The 19,966-nt window shown below is 42.1% G+C and overlaps 1 protein-coding gene across 5 annotated transcripts in view; it reads right to left on the bottom strand.

The window, feature by feature from the left end:
* The window catches only part of TMEM200A (transmembrane protein 200A), a 78,268-nt gene extending 59,640 nt beyond the window's left edge, over nt 1-18,628 (bottom strand). For 2 of the 5 annotated variants that reach the window (XM_008007073.3, XM_008007071.3), the window contains exon 1: nt 17,764-18,563. The gene's annotated coding sequence lies outside the window, so the exon portion shown is untranslated. The other 3 variants (XR_012095042.1, XM_038000918.2, XM_073022468.1) reach the window with 3 other exon arrangements.
* Between the last annotated feature and the right edge of the window lie 1,338 nt (nt 18,629-19,966).

The following is a 19,966-nucleotide window of genomic DNA, read 5'->3' as shown; positions in this document are numbered from 1 at the left end:
CTTATAATAAACTACCAAAAAGCATTCACAAACGGTAAGCTTATTTCTTATAAAAGACTAAAACAACTTACAATGTTGAGAAAGTACTTAACAAGTGATTTCTTCTTTTCTCTTTTTATTTTCTTCTTTTTTTTCTTTGAGACAGAGTCTCACTTTGTCACCCAGGCTGGAGTGCAATGGTGGCATCTCAGCTTACTACAACTTCCATTTCCTGGGTTCAGGCGAATTCTCATGCCTTAGCCACCCAAGTAGCTGGGACCACAGGTGTGCGTCACCACACCTGGCTAATTTTTTTGTATTTTTAGTAAAGATGGGGTTTCACCATGTTGGCCAGGCTGGTCTCAAACTTCTGACCTCAAGGGATCCCCCCGTCTCGGCCTCCCAAAGTGCTGGGATTACAGGTGTGAGCCACCACTCTCAGCCTCTTCTTTTCTCATATAATTTGAATAAATTATTCCCACAAAGTTCTTTGGGTCCCATGGCCTCCAAAGTTTTAATACTTGTCAGAATTATTCAAAAAATTTTAAAAGGGAAAAAATAATCTTTTGTACTCATAATGAAGACAGTATTCACCATGTCTTGATATTCATTTTTACCTCGATGCCAACCACCTGTGATTTGTTAAAACACTAAAAATTAAAAGGAAACTAAAAATACTTACTAGCTTTTTAAATCATAACAGCTCATAATTTATTGATCAGTATTTTCAGAGTCCCAGAAAGCTATGTCTGGATACACAGCTGAGTGAAGATGGCTATGGGAACCAGATTATTTGCCATCTCCAGGCATTCAAGTGTCCAAACTTCAATTTTATTAAGACGGCATCATGAATGTTTCAAAACATCAAAGCGAATAAGGCCAAGAATGGGAGCGGACTATCCCCTGTCATGAATACTCCCCATGTGGCTGCTGTGGAATGCCGGCATGCTGGAACTTGCTGCTCACCTCACAGTGTCTCATTCTCTTCAGGATGGCATTGCTGACTTCCCAGCAATCGGGAAGAGAAAAATTCCAAGCCTAGGGTGGCTCTTTTTCTGAGCTAGTTATTGCCCTTAGTTTGATATGACGTGTTCCTCAGTTGAGTGTCACTGTCTTGCCCAATGCCACAGACAACTAATGAATCCCATGGAGCTGCCGTCTTAATTCAATAGAATGTGACAAATTTAATAATGTCTGAGCAAATAGATACGGGCCATAAGGAGGAGTCAAAAACACAGTGTAACTTCATGCCTGGCCTCAAGGAACTCACATGGTTCCTTGGGTGAGATGGTTTGCTTTCTGATCTAGAGTCACTAGGAAAGCCCAAGCAGGTGCCTCGAGGAACCTGGTCACAGACAAATGACTTCACACGTAACACAAATGTTCCTGCTTTGTGCCACTACCTTGCCCCTTCCCCAAGAAGATGGAAGGATAAGTTCTTGAAGGCCAGAGGAAGGGGGATACTTTTAGTGGGGCTGCAGTCATTACCCTGAATCCATACACTAGTCCCCAAAAATCAAGCACTCGATTCTCCATCAACTGAGCTGAAGTGGGTTCTAATTTTTGGTAACATTGCCAGTGGTAAAATCATGGGAAAAAAAAAATCATTCATGTTCCACACTCCACTCAACTCTTTTTGTTATCCTGAAGACATTAGGTCCACTTATACCACTTACAGCCCTGGGTTTAGGATAGAGAGAGAAGATAGACCAGTCACTATCATTTCATACAAGCTCATCTAATGGCATGAGCAAAGCACCCTGAAAGTGCTGGAAGGTGCAACCAACTCTCCTGAGACAGGCCGGAGAAGACTCCATGAAAGAGATGCACTAATTCAAGGTGGGTCTAGAAGAATGAAAAATGCCTCCCCAGCAAGGACTTCCCATCCAGGCAGAGCTAACAGCTGTTTCATGTAGAGCATGCATGCATGCAAGGCAAGTGCATCCAGGTGAGAGGGAATGGAGAGGGGCGAGTGCGAGCCAAAAGGGAAGGGAACAACACTGGGCAGTGTCCACTTTGTGCCACATACTGTGCCAGATCTTCACTTACATGACCTTTCATACTGCCCCCCTACCAACCTCCTAAGATGGTCATGCTGCCCTACACTAAACTGGGGATATGCAAGGTGAAGTAATTTGCCCAAGGTTTCATAGCTCTTAGGTAGTAGTGCTCTAATCCTCCTGTGATTGTCAAATTATCCTTGGCAATGGGATTCTTTCTTCCAAACAAAGTCTCAAGTGAATCATAAGTAGCCCAGATCATAAAAGGTTCACTATATATATCTTTAAAACTATCTTTGAAGGAGAGCCACTTCAGGAAAGCAGCCAGATGGCAGTGTGTTCTGGAGTGAACGGAAGAGGAAGCCACAGATCAGAGAAGCTGCAGACATGTCGGCTAACCAGACTTTCAAATGTTAACCTTCAGTCAGCAATTTCTCAAATTCTACTAGATAAACTATGGACCTAAAGGGTAAAAACCAAATAAACCTTTCTGGTTCCTAGACTTGAATTTTAAAATGACATTGTCTTTCCATAAACTTTTAATTTGCACATCTCAACAACAACGAAAAGGTAGCCTCCCATTGTCCAGGTAGAATATCATCCTGTCTGTACAGCATAGCAGAAGGCAGCTTTGAGACCACCCTCAATGTTCTGCGGTTGTCACAGAAACATGGTGGACATTCTCTGATCGCTGAACTGGGAGGAAAATTATTAGAGTCTCCGGCACTGTAATCCGAGCCTGATACTTGTTCTTCTGCAGCTTCTCAACTGATATATGTGTCCAAGGGGAAGTCAACTTCCACAAATATAAACATCCTCTCTCATCAGGAAAACAGCGCCACTTCCCTCACGGGCCATCTTTAGAGATGGTTCACCAAAAGGCACAGATTTGAAAAAAACAAAACTATATTTTTTTGGTTAGGGGCAGGCAAGAGGATGGATCATCAAATACAGTCAGCAATATCTAGCACTGCTTCTGATGACACATTGCTGATAAAGGTCATCCATAACTGACAGACGCTTATGCCAGGACAGATAGGACCACTGATAAGTTCCCCTTCTAAGCATTCAAATAAGAAGAGAAAGGCGCTAAAGGATTGATTAGAGGCTTCTTATTAAACAGGAGACCCTGAATGGCACTGCACTAACTCCCAGATGACTCAAAGTCTAGGAGAGTTTTCACCTTATACTTCTAAGTCATAACTTAAGAGAGCACTATGGGTATATTAAGCATTGTTAGGTGCTTTGATAACTTCATTTTAAAAATTACTTCTGAAACTTAATTTTTATTTTTTTAGAGACAGGGCCTCGCTCTGTTTCCCTGGCTGGAGTGCAATGGCATGACCACAGCTTTCCGCAGCCTCGAATTCCTGGGCTCAAACATTCCTCCTGCCCCGGCCTCCCAAAGTGCTGGGATTACAGGCATGAGCCATCATACCCAGCCTTAATTTTTGAATAGTGTAAAAATTGTAAAAAATGAAAAGACTGTTGGTAGATTAGAGAAACATAAAATAAATGTAGTTAATCACCTTAGGACAATGCTCACACAAGGCTGATTTTGAATTTTTTCATATTCATTTCATGTACTACCAGTGACCCTCTACTACGTATTTCACTGTAGGGAAATAAGAACAAGGATGTGATGTTCCCTTAGGGTCCACCATCACATACAGAATGGGCCAAGATAAGTTCCCAAACGGGAAGGCTAAATGAAACCTCCAATAAAAGTTGTCTTTTCTCGTCAATTTTAATGAGCTAAAATTCATTCATAATAAAAGCCAGGGTAGCCCTCAGAGTCTTCTGATAGCTATTCAATCACTTCTTTTCTAAATTTTTTACTTTCCTTATAGTGTCCTGGCAAATAGCTTAAACTTCTATTTGTGGCTTTAAAAACATCTATAACAAAAATAATATATCACCTAATAGTAAGCCTGCAGATGCTTTAAAAAAGTATAACGGCCTACTAAACTGGAAGGCAGCAATGGAGTTGACAGTAAGAATATATTAGTCATCAGCATGATCATGAAATTGACCTTCAGACGCACTATTCTAGCATTATTTTATTGTGAAGGTGTGACTATGTCTATCCTGTTCTAACAGTATCAACAACTATGACATGAAATTCAAAAAAAAAAAAAAGATTTTCAGTAACTTGTAATCCCATTTCACTCAAAAATTTGAAGGTTATACTACATCGGAGTTGCACTTGTAGATTAAACTGAAGAAACTGAACCCAAATATTCAAAAAAGGCTTCAGTAAGGACCATGTGCAAACAAAGCTTTATTGCGAATATCATGTAGCTTTCATCAGCAGTAGCATACCCCAGCTTTTCTCCTACTACTAAGGCTGCTACTTCTCGGTATGCTCGCTATCCACCCTGAAATGTAGCAATTCCCAAAGCTTGTTCCTAAGCCTCCTCCTTTTCTCAATCTCTATTCTCTCTATAGCTTTATTTATCAACTACATACGAACGATCCTTAAATTTAAGTCTCCATTCCATATTTCTCATCTGAGCACCAGCCCCATCTGTCTGTCTGAGCTCCGGCCCCATCTGTCCCATCTGTGCTCTTTCCCCTAAGATGTCTCACAGGCATCTCAAATTTAATGTTCCCCATACTGAACTCATGTCCTAACTAGTCACACCGACTGGTTCTGGCCAGTCTACGCAGAATGCGCAGTAAGGCTTTTTGTATCCTCTGCTTCACCATTTGACATTGGAGGGTGGAAAAGTCCATCCACCCACAGATCGTGTTAACCCCACCATTTTTTGTAGGTGGGACCCATGGAGAGGCATGAAGCTCAATTGCGCATGCACACATTTCTCCCTTCGTTAATACTTATGACTCTCCTATGGCTTATTGAATATGCTCATTTGGCCACCACATTCAGCATAAATTCCTGTTCCCTTTGTTCCTCCCTCTAAGTATCTGTTTCTGGCTTCTAGCTAGAAGCTACGCTTCCCAGCCTGTCAGAATGGCCACCCCACAGGCTGTAACCCTTTATGAGAAAGAAAGTCTCCCCCTTTTCTAAATTGTAATTTTTTCCAATTTAACACAGTGTTGTCTGAAAAATTCTCCACACAGCTCTCAGTCAACAACAAAATTTTGTTCACACCTCCTGTAGTTTAAATGTGTCCCCCAAATTTCATGTGTTAAAAACTTAATCTACAATTCAAAAGTGTTGGAGGTGGAACCTCTGAGAAGTGATTAGGCCACGAGTCTTCTGCCCTCATAGATGGATTGATGCCATTATGGAAGGAGCGGTTTAGTTATTATAGGAATGGTTTCTTCATAAAAAGAATGAGTTGAACCCCCATATGCTCTTGTCCTTCTGCCATGAGATAACGCAGCAAGAAGGCCTTCACCAGTTGCCGGCACACTGATATTGCGAGCACTCTACTAACCCAGCCTTCAGAACTTGAAAAATACATTTCTTTTCTTTTCTTTTTGAATTACCCTGTCTGTGATATTCATGTTACAGAAGCATGAAATAAACTAAGATGCCATCCAAAGTAAAATATCTCTCCCTAGGCTTGGGAATTCTCTGGGCTATTCTTACTCAAGACCTTTTTTTTTTTTTTTTTTTTTTTTTTTTTTTGAGACAGAGCCTCACTCTCTCATCCAGGCTGGAGTACAGTGGCGCAATCTTGGCTCACTGCAACATCCGCCTCCCAGGTTCAAGTGATTCTCTGCCTCAGCCTCCTGAGTAGCTGGGATTACAGGCATGATCCACCATGCCCGGCTAATTTCTTATATTTTTAGCACAGATGGGGTTTCACCATGTTAGCCAGGACGGTCTCGATCTCCTGACCTCGTGATCCGCCCGCCTCGGCCTCCCAAAGTGCTGGGATTACAGGCGTGAGTCACCGTGCCTGACCAAGATCTTTATTAATATCACTTTCACATGACCACATGATTTCTAAGAACATTGAATTTGAGTTCAGGCCCCATCAGGCAGGCCTATAACTGACACAGATACCTGGGATTTTACTCACTGAATATTTCTTCTGAGACTAGTAATAAAAGTGAGGGTTAGGCCCAACAAAACCCCCACTGATGGGCCTGAACTCTAATTAAATATTCTTAGAAATCATGTGGTCACATGAAAGTGATATTGATAAAGGTTAGCTTCCTAGCAGATACTTCCCATACAACTCAGAGTAAAGTCCAAAGTTTCCTTGTGACCCCAACAGCCTCTGTGAGCCCCTGCTTTGTTCTAATCTATGCTAATGCTACTCACACAGTCCAAGCCAACTCCCACCCTCCACACTGACTCCTCATGGCCTTTGCACTTTCTATTCCTCCCGCAGCGCACTCCTTCACCAGATATTCTAACGATCTCTTCCCTCACATCATTCAGGTCTCTGCTTAAATGTCAGACCTTATCAGAGATGCCTTCCTTGGCCATGCTACTCTAACCCCATCCTAATGGTTTTTAGTCCCTGGGCTCTGCTTTATTTTTCTTCTTACTATTTGTCACAACAAATTATACATGTACTGTCTGTCTTCCCCAGCTGGAATATAAGGCTCATAAAGACAGGAACTCTGTTTTGTTTCCGATTACATTTCCAGTGCCTAAAATAGTACATCGTAAGTACTCAGAAAGTATTTATTGAATGAATAAATAAAAGAATAAATGAGTGAGGCTCTACTGGAAATGAAAGCCGCAGGATTGAGGCCTCTTCCAATCCAAAACTACAGGAGGACTTGGAGGAACAGCTTAGGTCACTGTACTCTGAAACCAAAGGGTCAATATGTAGCCCCACATGCAGGAGGATAAAGAAGGGAGGGCTGGGTTCATGGGGCTCTAGGTAGGAATAAGTCCCAGAGGCCTGCAGCCAGATAGGTCTCCTGCCAAATAAACAGATGAGATGGTGGCAGTTGGGGCAGGAGAACAGGGAGTCCCTAGGGTGATATCTCTAGAAACGAGAATTGCGGTGCAGGTGGCCTTGTTAGTTGGAGATGGATGGCATGTACTGCCTTTTTATCTGTGACTTCTTTTTTGTAATCTCTCTTTTCAAATCACTTAACCAAATACCAGACTAAAGGAATTCCTGAATTAATTCACAATCTCACTCCTCATTACTGCCACCCCAATGTAGACTCAGGGAGTACCATAGAGCATCTTACTGCAAAACTCTTTCCCTTGTGTTAAGTACTTAGAGTATTACCCAATGGCTCTCTAGCCTGTGAGTTTCTTGAGAAAAGCTTGTTATGCTCTTAGCATAGAACACAATGGCCAGCACTTACTATGCGCACAATAAATGTCAGATGACTTAATAAGTATATTTGGATACATCTCCCAGAAGACACTGAGCTAAATATTCATTAACAAGCATCATTAGTTATATGTTATTATTGTCTTATATTCAATTATGCATGAAAAGTTCTGAATGGAGGTTAGTTCGAGAATTGGGAGACTCACAAAATAAATAAGGAATTTCCACAAGTCAAGTAAAGTATGATAAGACCAAGTGATATTAATAAAATCTTTATATAAAATGTGGACTTTCCAGAGATTTCTACTTAACCAGGAAGAAAAAAAAAGTATGTGAGGAAGATGATTATACTTGTGTATTTTTTATTTTTCAATATTTCAATTTTAGCATTTTGAATACAATTTAAAATTATCGTTAATATTTAGAGTATAAAGAACCTATTATCCATATTATCTTTTTTTTCAAAGAAAAGGCTTAGTATTTTCATAAAAATACTGTTTTGTGTGATTTTCCTGAGTGCAGTGGCTCACACCTGTAATCCCAGCACTTTGTGAGGCCAAGGACAGGTGGATTGCTTGAGGTCAGGAGGTCAAGACGAGCCTGGCCAACATGGTGAAACCTCATCTTTACTAAAAATACAAAAATTAGCCAGGCATGGTGATGTGTGCCTGTAGTTCCAGCTACTTGGGAGGCTACTTGTGGAGTCCCAGCACAAGAATCACTTGAACCCAGGAGGTAGAGGTTGCAGTGAGCCAAAATCACATCACTGCACTCCAGCCTGGGTGACAGAGTGAGACCCTGTCTCAAAAAATAATTAATTAATTAATTGAATGCGATAATTATTTAATGTGATAATAATTAAATGTGAAAATAATTTAATTAATTAACGTGATTTTTATATCCTAGGTTAATTTTTTTCTTACAAGTAAAATATTCCATATGGTTAATTCAGTAACATTTGTCAAATGCATATAATGTGCAAGTCAATATGCTAGGCTCAGTTAAAGAACACAAGTTTCAAATAACAAAAACTCTATGGTGGACTTACTAAGCTCTATATATTCTTTTGAAATTGCTATTTATATTTAGTTACATTTATATATTTATTAAATCTATTTACATGTTATATTTATATTAAAACCCCTTTGTAGGTAGATATACTGTATATGAAATGTCTTTAACCATATAGCGATACATGATATATCTTGACCATAACTACATATAGTCTGTAATATGAGCATTGTTTTTGCTCCCAATACCAATATCATCATTACAGTGAAGTAATACTTTGCATTCTTCATCTCAACACTCACCTCAAACATCATGCTCCAAAAGAGCAACCTTCTAATGGCTTTCCAGTGCACTGAGTATAAAACCTAGTCCAATGCCCCCTCCCCAAATATGTGAGGCTGGCTCCTTATTCTCTCGCAGGTTCTAGTTCAAATGCCTCAAATGCAGGGAGGTCTTCCTTGACCATCTGATCTAAATGAGCCCATGCACTCTCTATGACATCAGATTCTTTACTTTCCTTACAGCACTTTTGACTGCCAGAAATTGCCTTCCTCATTTACATGTTTCCTTTTGTCTCCTCCATTTACAACGTAAGCTCCTCTATAACTTTTTGTTTTCGTCATTACTGGATCCCCAGCTGGCAGCACAAATATTTAATGAATCCTTTATTAATTAATAAACTTTCTCCTGAGTCAAGTTTACTTTTTAATGCATGTCATAAGAGCTTTTATGTGTCTTATAAGTAAATAAATGTATAAGGCATGAAACACAGTGTTCTGCGTTATTGTTGTGTAAGAAGCTCTGTCTCACATTTGACAAAATGAGTCATAAATATAATTTAACAGCACCTACTGAATGAATCTCCCTAAATAATCATTTGTTGAACAAATGAACAAAAATAATTTTGTTCAAAATTATTGACTGAGATCCATAAAGGAGAATAGAGTTATTACAATATAATAATATCCTTCAACTTTTAGAAGAAAACCAAAACATTTTTTTATTTTAGTTGTAAATTATTTTTGTAGGAATATAGTAGTTGTGGAAAAACTGAAACTGGCACTCAAAAACCACCTCAAGTCGACTGCTACAGTAAGTTTAATAGTTCTCTTTACTCTCAATAAGTGTTTTTAGACAATAAAATACCCACAGAGGTATGTGTAAGATCCAAATTCCTCTTCTGGAATAAGTCAAAGTTCATTGCCATAAAACTAGGTACTGTGATGTGGTTGAATTTTGTTTGGAAAGGAGAGTAAAACCAGAAGTTTCAAAATTCAGGAACTTTGTTTCTGGGCAATCAGTGACTAACATTATAGAAGTTTTCTAGGGGAAGAATCTCAAGCATTTTCATGGCTGGGTGAGGTGGCTCATGCCTATAATCCCAGCACTTTGGGAGGTTGAGGCTGGTGGATTACCTGAGGTCAGGAGTTCGAGATGAGCCTGGCCAACATGGTGAAACTCCATCTCTACTAAAAATAACAACAACAACAACAACAAAATTAGCCTGGCGTGGTGGTGTACCCCTGTAATCCCAGCTACTCGGGAGGCTGAGGGAGGAAAATCGCTTGAACCTGGGAGGTGGAGATTGCAGTATGCTGAGATCATGCCACTGCACTCCAGCCTGACTGGTGACAGAGCGACACTCCGTCTGAAAAAAATAAATAAATAAATAAATAAATAAATAAATAAATAAATAAATAAAATAAAATAAACAAACTCAGGCATTTCAGATCCCACCTCCCAGCAAAACTTGGTCTAAGGTCACCTGCTGAGGATATAGCCATGGACAAAACAGATACAGGCCTACTTTCACTTGGGTTACAGCCCCAGTGAAAAGCGCAGTTAGAACACTCCATGACTACTAGGACCTAATATCCAAGGCTACAGAGGTGGGGCTGTCAGGGGTTTAGCTCTGCAAAAAGGGGCTCTCAACCTACATCAATCAACTTCTCTCATGGGCTGCCCCACAGTAGAGTCTGAAGAGTCCCCAAACAGGATGTGTATAACACTGGCTTTCAAAAAATCATTCACAAGCTACTTTTTTCTGTCATGGGCCCCTATCTGCATGTTCAGAAACACTTATAAGTAAATTTTAAACAGTGAAATGAATCACAATATCTCACACAGTCTACATTCTAGAAGGGAGATTTGGGTAACAAAGGAACAAAATCAGCAGTTAGCATAAACTATTCCTTTTTTCAAAATGGTAGCTTTTCAAAATTTAAAAATAAAAACAACCACCTAGTGAGAGCATGTGGAGGGTAGTTCCATGCACTGTCAGTCATAACTTCAGTTATTTGCTAATCAGTTTGGCATTAAGTATCAAGAGCCTGAAATTTTCATACCCTTTGACCCAGAAATTATCGTTCCACGAATCTTTTTTAAAGAAGTAATCTAATAAACATATATAAAATGGAATATAAATGCATTTATAACCCTTATGCACTAAAAAGAGAATCTGAAATTTGAAGAAAGATTAATCAAAGTGCCATTTATAATACCAAATATTTGGAAATGGCCTAAAAGTCCAATTTTAAGGGACTAGTTAATAAATTATGATATGTCCACATAATCCAATACTATACTGACATTAATAAAGCTTGCCTAGAAGTTGGAAAATATTTAAGACATAAGATTAAGCAAACAGAGTAGGTTGTAATACGCTATTAAGCAATATGAAAAAAAGTCATTAAAAATAAGGAGAAAGAAAATGCCAGAATGTGACGAGTGCCTTTGGGTCACAGGATTACAGGCAAATTTTCTCCCTGACTTTTTATACTTAATGTATTTCCCAAGGTTTTTATTGGGAGTGTGTATCGCCTTCATGATTAGAAAATATAACATCTCTTCAGAAATGCTAACTCCATTTTATGACAAATACTTGCACATGTATGTCCACTAAGCCGATCTGACTGACTTTGCCAAGGGAAACAAAATTTGTGTCTCTCCTATGCCAACCTCAGCTTAGAGACAGTACTGAGATTCTTTGGATTCATCTTGTATTTAAGCCCAAAGATGTTGACTCTCAAAAGGAAAATATTTTTTTTTCTCCCCAGCAGTTGCTAATCTATCAGCACCTCTGTGATTAGCTCACTATTTACAAGAAAGAGCCTACTCTTATTCAGCATTGCTTTCATGTCATGAGCCTCTAATATTCTTTCCATATCTCTACCAGCTTTATTTCAAAGCATCATAATCATTTGTTTACATATTATTCTATTGAGTTGTTCTAAGAGTTATATACATAGTTGTTTTACCTCTCCGAATAGGCTACAAGGTTCTCATAAATACTTCTATTTTTATACACTTTCTCATTCCCCTTCCTCTTTTCGTACATATATACACAGTTGATTGCACACACATCCAGTCACACACCTAAGCAGATACAAATTTGACCTTGTATTTGTTGGGGAACGATATGATGTCACTCACATTCTACTAGTAATTCATTTTATTTAGAGCATCCTCAAGTACACACCTTTATAACTAGAGTGTGTTTCATGAACCTACTACATTCAGCATGTGCTAGCGAGTGTCCTCTCTCCCTCTCTATATGTATCTACTTCTTAATTTTTCATGTTTCAGGGCAGAGTATCTGTATGTATAAAGGTAAATTCAGGCCATGGCAGCTGGCAGAGGTCCCTTCTCTTGAACTGAAATCAGTGACTTAAATTAAGCCTTCCAAACATCTGACTCGCTGACGTATCTACCCTGCATAATGATAGAGATCCTGTACTGAGGGGAAAAAACCTACTAGATTATTAAGTTTTCTGCCAAAGCTGGATATAATCCTGCTGGACAATTCTCTTCAGACAGTCTGCTCTTATCTCACAGATGTCTAAAAGTTAGCTTACTGTCTTCCTTCACAACTATATGCCCCTGCTGATTTTCCCATTTCCATCTCTCAGACTTGATACTGACCTTGTCCTGCTAGCACCAGGATGACTCCCTGAAGATCCAGGAAGAGGTCTGGATTCCAACAGGTCTGGGTTCCATGCCAGCTCTTTCACTTTCCAGTCTGGCTCCAGGAGCCTAGGCCAGTCACTTAACCTTCTGAGTCTCCATTTCCTGGCTCAAGAAAAGTGGTGGTGGAGGGGAGGCATAATATTTACCCTTCTGGAACTTATAATGAAGATTTAGTGAGATTACGTATCTAAGGCACATGGCCTTACAAATGTTAGCTCCTTTCCCTGACAGTGCCTGACAACTAATAAAATCCTGTCTCCCTCTGAGGAGCTGCCCATTCCATATTCTTATCGACTTACACCAGGAAGGATATTTAAAGCCATGGCAGATGGTAGAGTTCCTGTTCTCAGGTCAACAATCAAACCCCAGTTGTTCTATTGATCTGCCCATCTGTTCGACTTCCTGATAATTCTCCCATTCCCTTTCCTTGCTATACCCCAAACCCTAAACCCAGAATCGATGCATGTGATATTCTTTCCTTTCCAAGAATTTCTTACCTTGACATTCTTGTCCAGGTAGACTCTGAACATGAATGCCATGTGCTTTCACCCTAATAACTTCTGTTCTGTGCCTTCTATTTGACCTGGAATTCTGGTACTCTCATTTCCTATCAGAAGGGCCAACCTTTAGCTGGTCCTTCAGTGTGGCCTGATACAGTGAATTTGACCTTGAGGTTGAGAGGTAGTTTTGCATAGTGGTTAAAGCAAGCCTTTGATGTCTGACTGCCAGGATTTGATTTCCAGCTGTACTGTCTAATGGCCTCATAACCTTCAGTAAGTTATTTACCTCCCTGACTTTGAGTTTTCTCTCATTGGAGGGCTATTGTGAGATTTATATAACATTAATATAATAACATTAAAGTATGTAACGTGAAGCTACCATACTAAGTAAATCCTTGGTAAATGTCAGTTCTATGCATGCCCCTAGCACTCATGGTGACTACAGACCTCCTGTCTACACAATCCATTTGCTATTAACCTATCTACCATGCACAGCCATTTCACCTACTGGCCCAGGCTGACTTCCTAGTCTACATCCTCCTGGTCTATTTCATTGCACAAATGCTTCTGTCAACACAGATTCTCCTTCACCCTGAGATATAACCTCACAAGAACTTCATAATATTGCTCACAAATTCTTGCTGCCAATACTCTAATTGGAAACCTATCATCTTATGCCTCCTAAATGATAATCCTAATCTGTGCCTGCCACTCCCCTCTGCCCATTTCCAACAACCCAATGAATTTGCATAAACAATAGTCCTGTGTTAATCACTTCAGCTCCCTGTTCAAATTTTCACTGGCTCTACAATGGCCAAAGTAGGGGGTCTCCAATCTCATCATCACTAGATGGGCAGAGCTTTTGGAAACAAAATCTCTGGGCTGGAAATAAGACACAGGGATATTTGCTAGAAGTACATAGATATGAATAAATGGTGGCTTCCCATTCAATAGTATTCTGGAAATAATTCTCCTTTTAATAAAGTTAAATATGAGGGCATTTTTTCATAACTGGGCTATACCTTGCTTGGGAGAAAGGTCCCACTTTTGGGATATGCATAGTCTTGGCATCTGCGATGCTTCCATGTGCAAACTCCAGATCATTGTGCAGAGGGCTGTCCCAAAAAACGAAGGAATTATTCCCAATAATAGACACATTGCTTTTGATTGGCAGCATTATTTTTTGGGAAGAACCATACCTCTATGTAATCTTGACAGAACTGCCTATCATAGTGCCCAACCAGCCTTCTCCTCCTCATCCCAGCACCAGAACCACATATACACAGGGTTGGGCACACGATTTAGTCCAATACAATCAGAGTAGCACTCTCTGCTAGACACAGAGACCACTGATCAATTACCACTGATCAGGGCCAATCAGAGCCCTTCAAGGAGATTTATAAAAATGGGACCTGGAAGAGAAAGGACCTCTTTTTCTCATAGATGAAAAGCGCAGGAATGTGGGTTTAGAACTACCCACAGTCATCTTTCTCCATACTCAGAAAAAGAGTGCCTCAGAATATAGCTGACCCAGAGAGAAGTGGGGCCAAGAAACGGGGTTGTGTAAGTCTCTGAGTTCCAGCCATGACTGAAGCAAGGACTTTCTGGTCACATGAGCCAATAAGTCCTTTCTTGCTTTACCTAGTTAAATATTCACACATGCAAGCAAATGAATCCTGAGTAACTCCCTTCTACATGAACACAGAGTGGGGTAGTGAACAGAGTGGGGTGGTAAGCGGGGACTTGTCCCCCCTTGGTGTACTTCATGCTCAGGGCAGAGTGATTAGGGATCTATAGGAAGGAATGTACAGACGCTCATCTTACAGCTTGCTAGATTTCTATGCCTTCTGTGTAATTTCACCTCTGGTGACAAAGTTTCCAAAGCACAACTTGCAGAACGCACCCGATCAGTTAGTGATACAGTGGCCCCAGAATCCTCGCCTTTATATGAAATACATAGATTTCCTTTTTCCAGCATCACTAAAAGCTCTTGGAAGAGTCCTATCAATTACTCTGTGGTAGTCAAACCCCCAGAATTCCTGCTGGGGAAGAGGGGACCTTAGGGGAGGAGCGGGCACAGAACAAGAGCAGTCAGATTAAACATCAATAATCAGAATTCAAGGCATTTCAGGAAGTCTTGAGCTCATAATTGGAGACTTCTGTGTTCCAGAATGTAACCGAACTTCTTACTCAGAAATTCAACTTCACTTAAAATCTGACCCTAACCTTACATCTCTCCCCTGTTTACTCAGGGTTTCCAAAGTGAGCTTTAGCTTCTCCTATCTCTACAAATCCTGCAGAAAGGCAGTGGCGCATCCTGGTGCAGATGTGCTTTGCAGTATTAGTCCCGGCTTCATCACCTTTCTGCTCTAATTACTTCTGAGGGTTGTCATGAAAATCAATCGCCATCATTTGTGAAAATTCATGGAAAACCACCCAGTACTAACTGAAAGTTGGTATTATTATTATTTTATTATGTATTTTCAATTCACATAATCAATGTTAGGCCAGATGTCCCAGATCAGACATCTTTTACTTCTCTTTGCCATTTCCCATTCAATACAACTAGCAAGACCCTCCAGCCTGGCTTCCTTTGACCAAAACCCTACAAACCACCCTCCTACACATACACACTGATTTCTGTCTCTCTTTAATTCTGCCAGAATTTGCCTTGCAGCATTTTTAAGGAGAACATAAAGATCGCCAGTCCAAAGCCCTCATTCTGCAGATAAGGGCACCAAGAACCAAAAAGGCAGAGGAACTTACCCACTTACCCACAGCCACCTAATCAGTGATTCAGTCAAGATGACAATTCCCCATCCAGGTCCCTTTGCAACACACTATACTGCTTCCCAGTCTGCACTGGTCCCCTGCTGCTCTCAGACCACCTCAGCTGCCAAGTGATCTGTGGTATATTTATCAGTCCGCTCTCCATCAGCCTATAAGCCCATAGAAAAGGCCTGGAGGGGTAGCTAGGATGACACCACAACAAGCACTCACTGATGTTTTCTGAGGTTTTGAGCACATATCAGATCTCAGCAGACAAAACATAGTGTAAGTCCAGGAACAAGTGGGTCTGCTTGATAAAACCGTAAATCAGATATACATTCCTTAAGAAAATGAGGTCCATCTCATTGCAGGCTTAGTTTTCTGTCGCTACACAAGTTATTTTTCCTCTTTTAAATGCTACCCTCTATTTGATAAGTAATGTGTATGACTACAAGGGCTTATTTTTTATCCTCTACTAATTTTGCTTAAGAAATGTAAAAGGTGACATTTGCTTTTATCTTTGTTCTTATCTATCTTTCTAAGCTAAGCATGAATTTCTTTCCTTTACGCTAAGAGTCATCATGAGAAGTAGAGTATTTAACCAATCAGTTCAGATCTGCTCCCTCTATATGTCAGTAGTTATCCTTTTCTGTCCAATGAGCTATTGTCAAAATTCTGAAGCTACACAAGTCCAAATATAGCAATCTAACTCTTGGAGTATTCAAAAGCTTTACAAAAAATTCCACTAAGTTAAAATAACAAGTACAGCCATCCCTCTTTACAATAATCTTTCCTGAAGAATCCCTTCTGATTATGCGTGTCTTTAGACACTATACACATTGACCTAGACCTGCCTCAAAGGCAACAGGTGAATCCTTTCTATGATAACTGGCTGGAAATTACATACAGGGACTTCCCACACAACTCTACTGAAGGCTTTCCCAGCCTAGATACAAAGCTAATAATAACCAGGGTTACAAATTATAGCTAAATTATCTCATAATTATGAGCTATCTAGTAGGACTTGATTAAAAATCATTCTCAGTGTGTATGTTTTACAGTTAAAAAATCATAATGTTAAATTGTCAAAGCATTTAACTACAGTTTCCAGTTAATGGAAGCATTATTTTCTGTTTAGAAGGACTTCTATTCTTCACTTGAGGTGTTTAAAAAGAATGAAACTATAACCACATGCTTCTGTGTAGGTAAACAGTGGGAAAATAAAGTAAAGTTTTAAAAGTTTCAAAATTAAGTCTACTTTTCACAAAATGATAATGTTTTCTAGTATCAGTAGCCAAATAACAAACTGAAGGTCCTTTTGTAAGTGTTTCCATGATTCAAGAAATGACAAAGTAAATAGCTTTCACAACCTCTGGTAATATTTATGCATACAGCCCTATAGAAAGTGTGCCTCTGAATTTGGTTTGATTGCAAAGCCAAGAATTCAATATTCTTTCTCACAAACAAGAATAATTATCAATTCTTGAAATGTTTTCTATGCAGTTGTCCATAACTACTTCTGAAGGTATTCAGAAGAGACAAAGCAAGACACACTTTAGTCCAACATATTTAGTTTTTAAATACACCAGACTAAGGTGGACGGGGGCTGATTACAATTAGTCAATTACATGTATATGCTGCCTTTCTCTCTGATATTACCAATGCCTGATACTGAACAATGAATTGTTACATAAAAACACACACACACACACAAACACACGCACACATTTCTCTAAATCAAACAGCAGTAAATACAGAGAGCTTGCGCCTACACAACATGAAGCGTTGGCTTGAACAATTTATAGCAAAAGAATGGTTAATGAAGCAAATCTTAGAAGCCTTCAGTCCTTTCTCTTACAGACAAGACTACAGGGAGAAGAGTAGTGCTGAATTTTGCAAATAATTGCTTTGCCTCTCCATTTTGCCTGTGTAGATTCTGCCCCATCCAAATACTGCTTTAGGAAACCCTGACCATACTTTGCTCAATCACAAATTAACGCTGTGGACATTACAGAGAATGCTGACTCTCAGGAACCGAGACAAAGGAGGGTGTTGCTTGGAGAAACCCAGCCAGGCGCTCCAGTACTCCGGGTTCTTGGAGGCTGCCCCGCACGGCTTCTCTCGCGCTCCGGGCACTGGGGAGTCCGGACCCGGTGGCGGACTTGGTTTGTTTCCCAAACTTTAGGAGAGACAGCGTTTACCTAACTCTGGAGGCTGCAGCGGAGAGGAGGGCAGGGGGCTGAAGAAGTGCCCGGTTTCGGCTGCGGTGGCCGCCCACCCACCTCCCCACTTGCGGCAGCACCCTTTCCTTCCCCTCACCTGTCCTGAGCACCGGGCCCTGGGGGTCGGGTCGCCTCTCCCGGTTCGCAGTCCTGGTCTCACTCCAGGAGCTGTCGGGACGTCGGGCGCCTCTGGAGGCGGACGAAGAAGGCGGCGGGGTCGGGGGCGTCAGCGGGAATCTCGGCCGCCGTGGGCAGCCGCGGTCTCCCTCCCCATCCCAGGGCTCGGGCGGCCACCGCGGACGGATGAGTCAGGCGAGGGGGCGGGCGGCAAGGGGTGCAAGCGGGCGGAGGGTGGGGGCGCCCCTATGCCCGTGCTGGGGGGGCACCGGCGGCCTCCGGGCATGGGACGCGCTGCTGCCGGTGCTCACAGAGGGCCTCCGCCATCCGGGCGCAGAGTGCAGGCGCGCCTGTCCTCGGAGGGCACCAGGCGCAGCGAGCCGGGCAGGGGAGAGGGAGTCGCCGCTCAGGCGGCGCCGCCACCTTGTCCAAGAAAGACAAAAGGCACCGGGGATGGGAAAGGAAAAGTTTTCTGCTGGGCTCCAGATGGATCCCAGCCCCAAACCTCACACCACAAAGCCCCGAAGAGGCGGGTTGGGGGCGGGGGCCGGGGCGGGCTTCCAGGGGCGTCGCTGTGCGCCTGCGACCCCGTACGGTGCCAATCTTGCCGCCGCCCCAAAACCTGTGGGAAACCCCAGTCCTGCCACCCCCTCCTGGAGGACGCAGACAGGATCCACTCCTCCCTCTGCAGGAGCCCAGGCCGCCCGATCCGCGCCCCGGCCACAAAGTTGCACTTCGAGAGCCCGAATCACCCGCAGACAAAACCCATCTTTGGGAACAAAGTACCCGCTTCCAGGCGCTCTTCCCGGGCTGTAAGGCCGGCGTGCGGAAACGGACACACCCACCCGCGGGTCCCGCCTCTCGCTACCACTGGACCACGGGTTCCAGAGCCAGGGACCCGGGTCCCCCAGTTCTCCGGAGCGGCTGGAGAGCTCCAGCCGACTCGGGGTGTTCCCGGAGCAGGCGCCGCAGGACCCTGGCTCCACGCCCCTCGAACGCTTTCTGCTCAGATGCAGCCCGGCGGGCCGGGGTCCCCCTGGCGGGCTGCGCGGGCGCTGCGCGAGCAAAGTCAAACCTGGCCGGAACAGACGCGGCCGAGGCCCGCTCAGTCCACGCGTCCCGCCGGCCCAGAAAGGGACTCCGGAGAACCGCTTGGGGGGCGAGAACCATGGGCGGGGGGAATGGAACACAGGGGAAACTGAAGCACAGAGGGCTTCGATGAGCAGTGCAGATGTTCAACTCCAAACATCAAAGCCAGAGGAGGTTCAGGTTACTCCTCCCTGACCCCAAACATCCAGTGAGTGGAGACTGTGTCCTGTTCATAGAGTGAAATGTGTCGTCTCTAATTCGGCAGAGACAGTGTTGACTGTATATATGCAGGCCAATTCCGTAAGTAAAGTTTCATGTAAAACTAATTACCGGATATTCCAACCACCCACCAGGCCTGTGTAGAGAAGGCCAGCCGCATGCGCAGGGGATGTGCTTTGCTTGTGTCCCCTGGATGTGTTTTAAGTGACAGAAGGCAAGTATGATATTCTGGTGCAGTGTATTTGTTTATTTCAGCGTGTGATCTGTTTATCTCATTTTCAGGAAAAGTTTGCTTCTGGGGGGTATAAAATGTATGTTTGGGGGGTGGGGGAGATCCATGCAAATATTTCCACGTTAGAAAAATATCTTTAAAATCAGATATGGCAATGAGAAGAGACTGTAGAAATGGATTTCCCGTGGCATTACCTTCTTGCCTTGACTAGAAGAATTTAGAGATAGGGCTCTTTTAGTGGAAATGTCACAATCAAAATGTTTTATAAAAAGAAAGAAAAGAAAACTAAAGGAGTTGGGGTGGGGGAAGGATGAGTCACCTTTATAAACCATCTGTAGTTTTATTTTTACCCCACCTGCATCTTGTATTCTAGCCCACAGCCACTTGCTCAGTTTGCTTAGGTTTTCTTAAATGCGTTTGTCAAGCACCATATCAAAGGAGTGTGCTTCCATTGGGCCTTCCTCCTAGTTGCCTCTACATTTTACAAAGAAATATACTGAAGCTACATTGTCTATAAAGCTCCCGAGAGGGAACACCCTCCTGGTTCCCCTTACTAGCTAAGGAGTGAGTAATAGGAATAGGCTCATAGCCCATAGATCATTTGAGATGACATCCTCTCTAAGACCCATGGTGAAACGTTTAA

The sequence above is a fragment of the Chlorocebus sabaeus genome, chromosome 13, assembly GCF_047675955.1.
Source record: "Chlorocebus sabaeus isolate Y175 chromosome 13, mChlSab1.0.hap1, whole genome shotgun sequence".
Taxonomy (NCBI): Eukaryota; Metazoa; Chordata; class Mammalia; order Primates; family Cercopithecidae; genus Chlorocebus; species Chlorocebus sabaeus.
The sequence above is the reverse complement of the archived record's forward strand: the minus strand, read 5'-3'. Positions and strand labels throughout refer to the sequence as shown.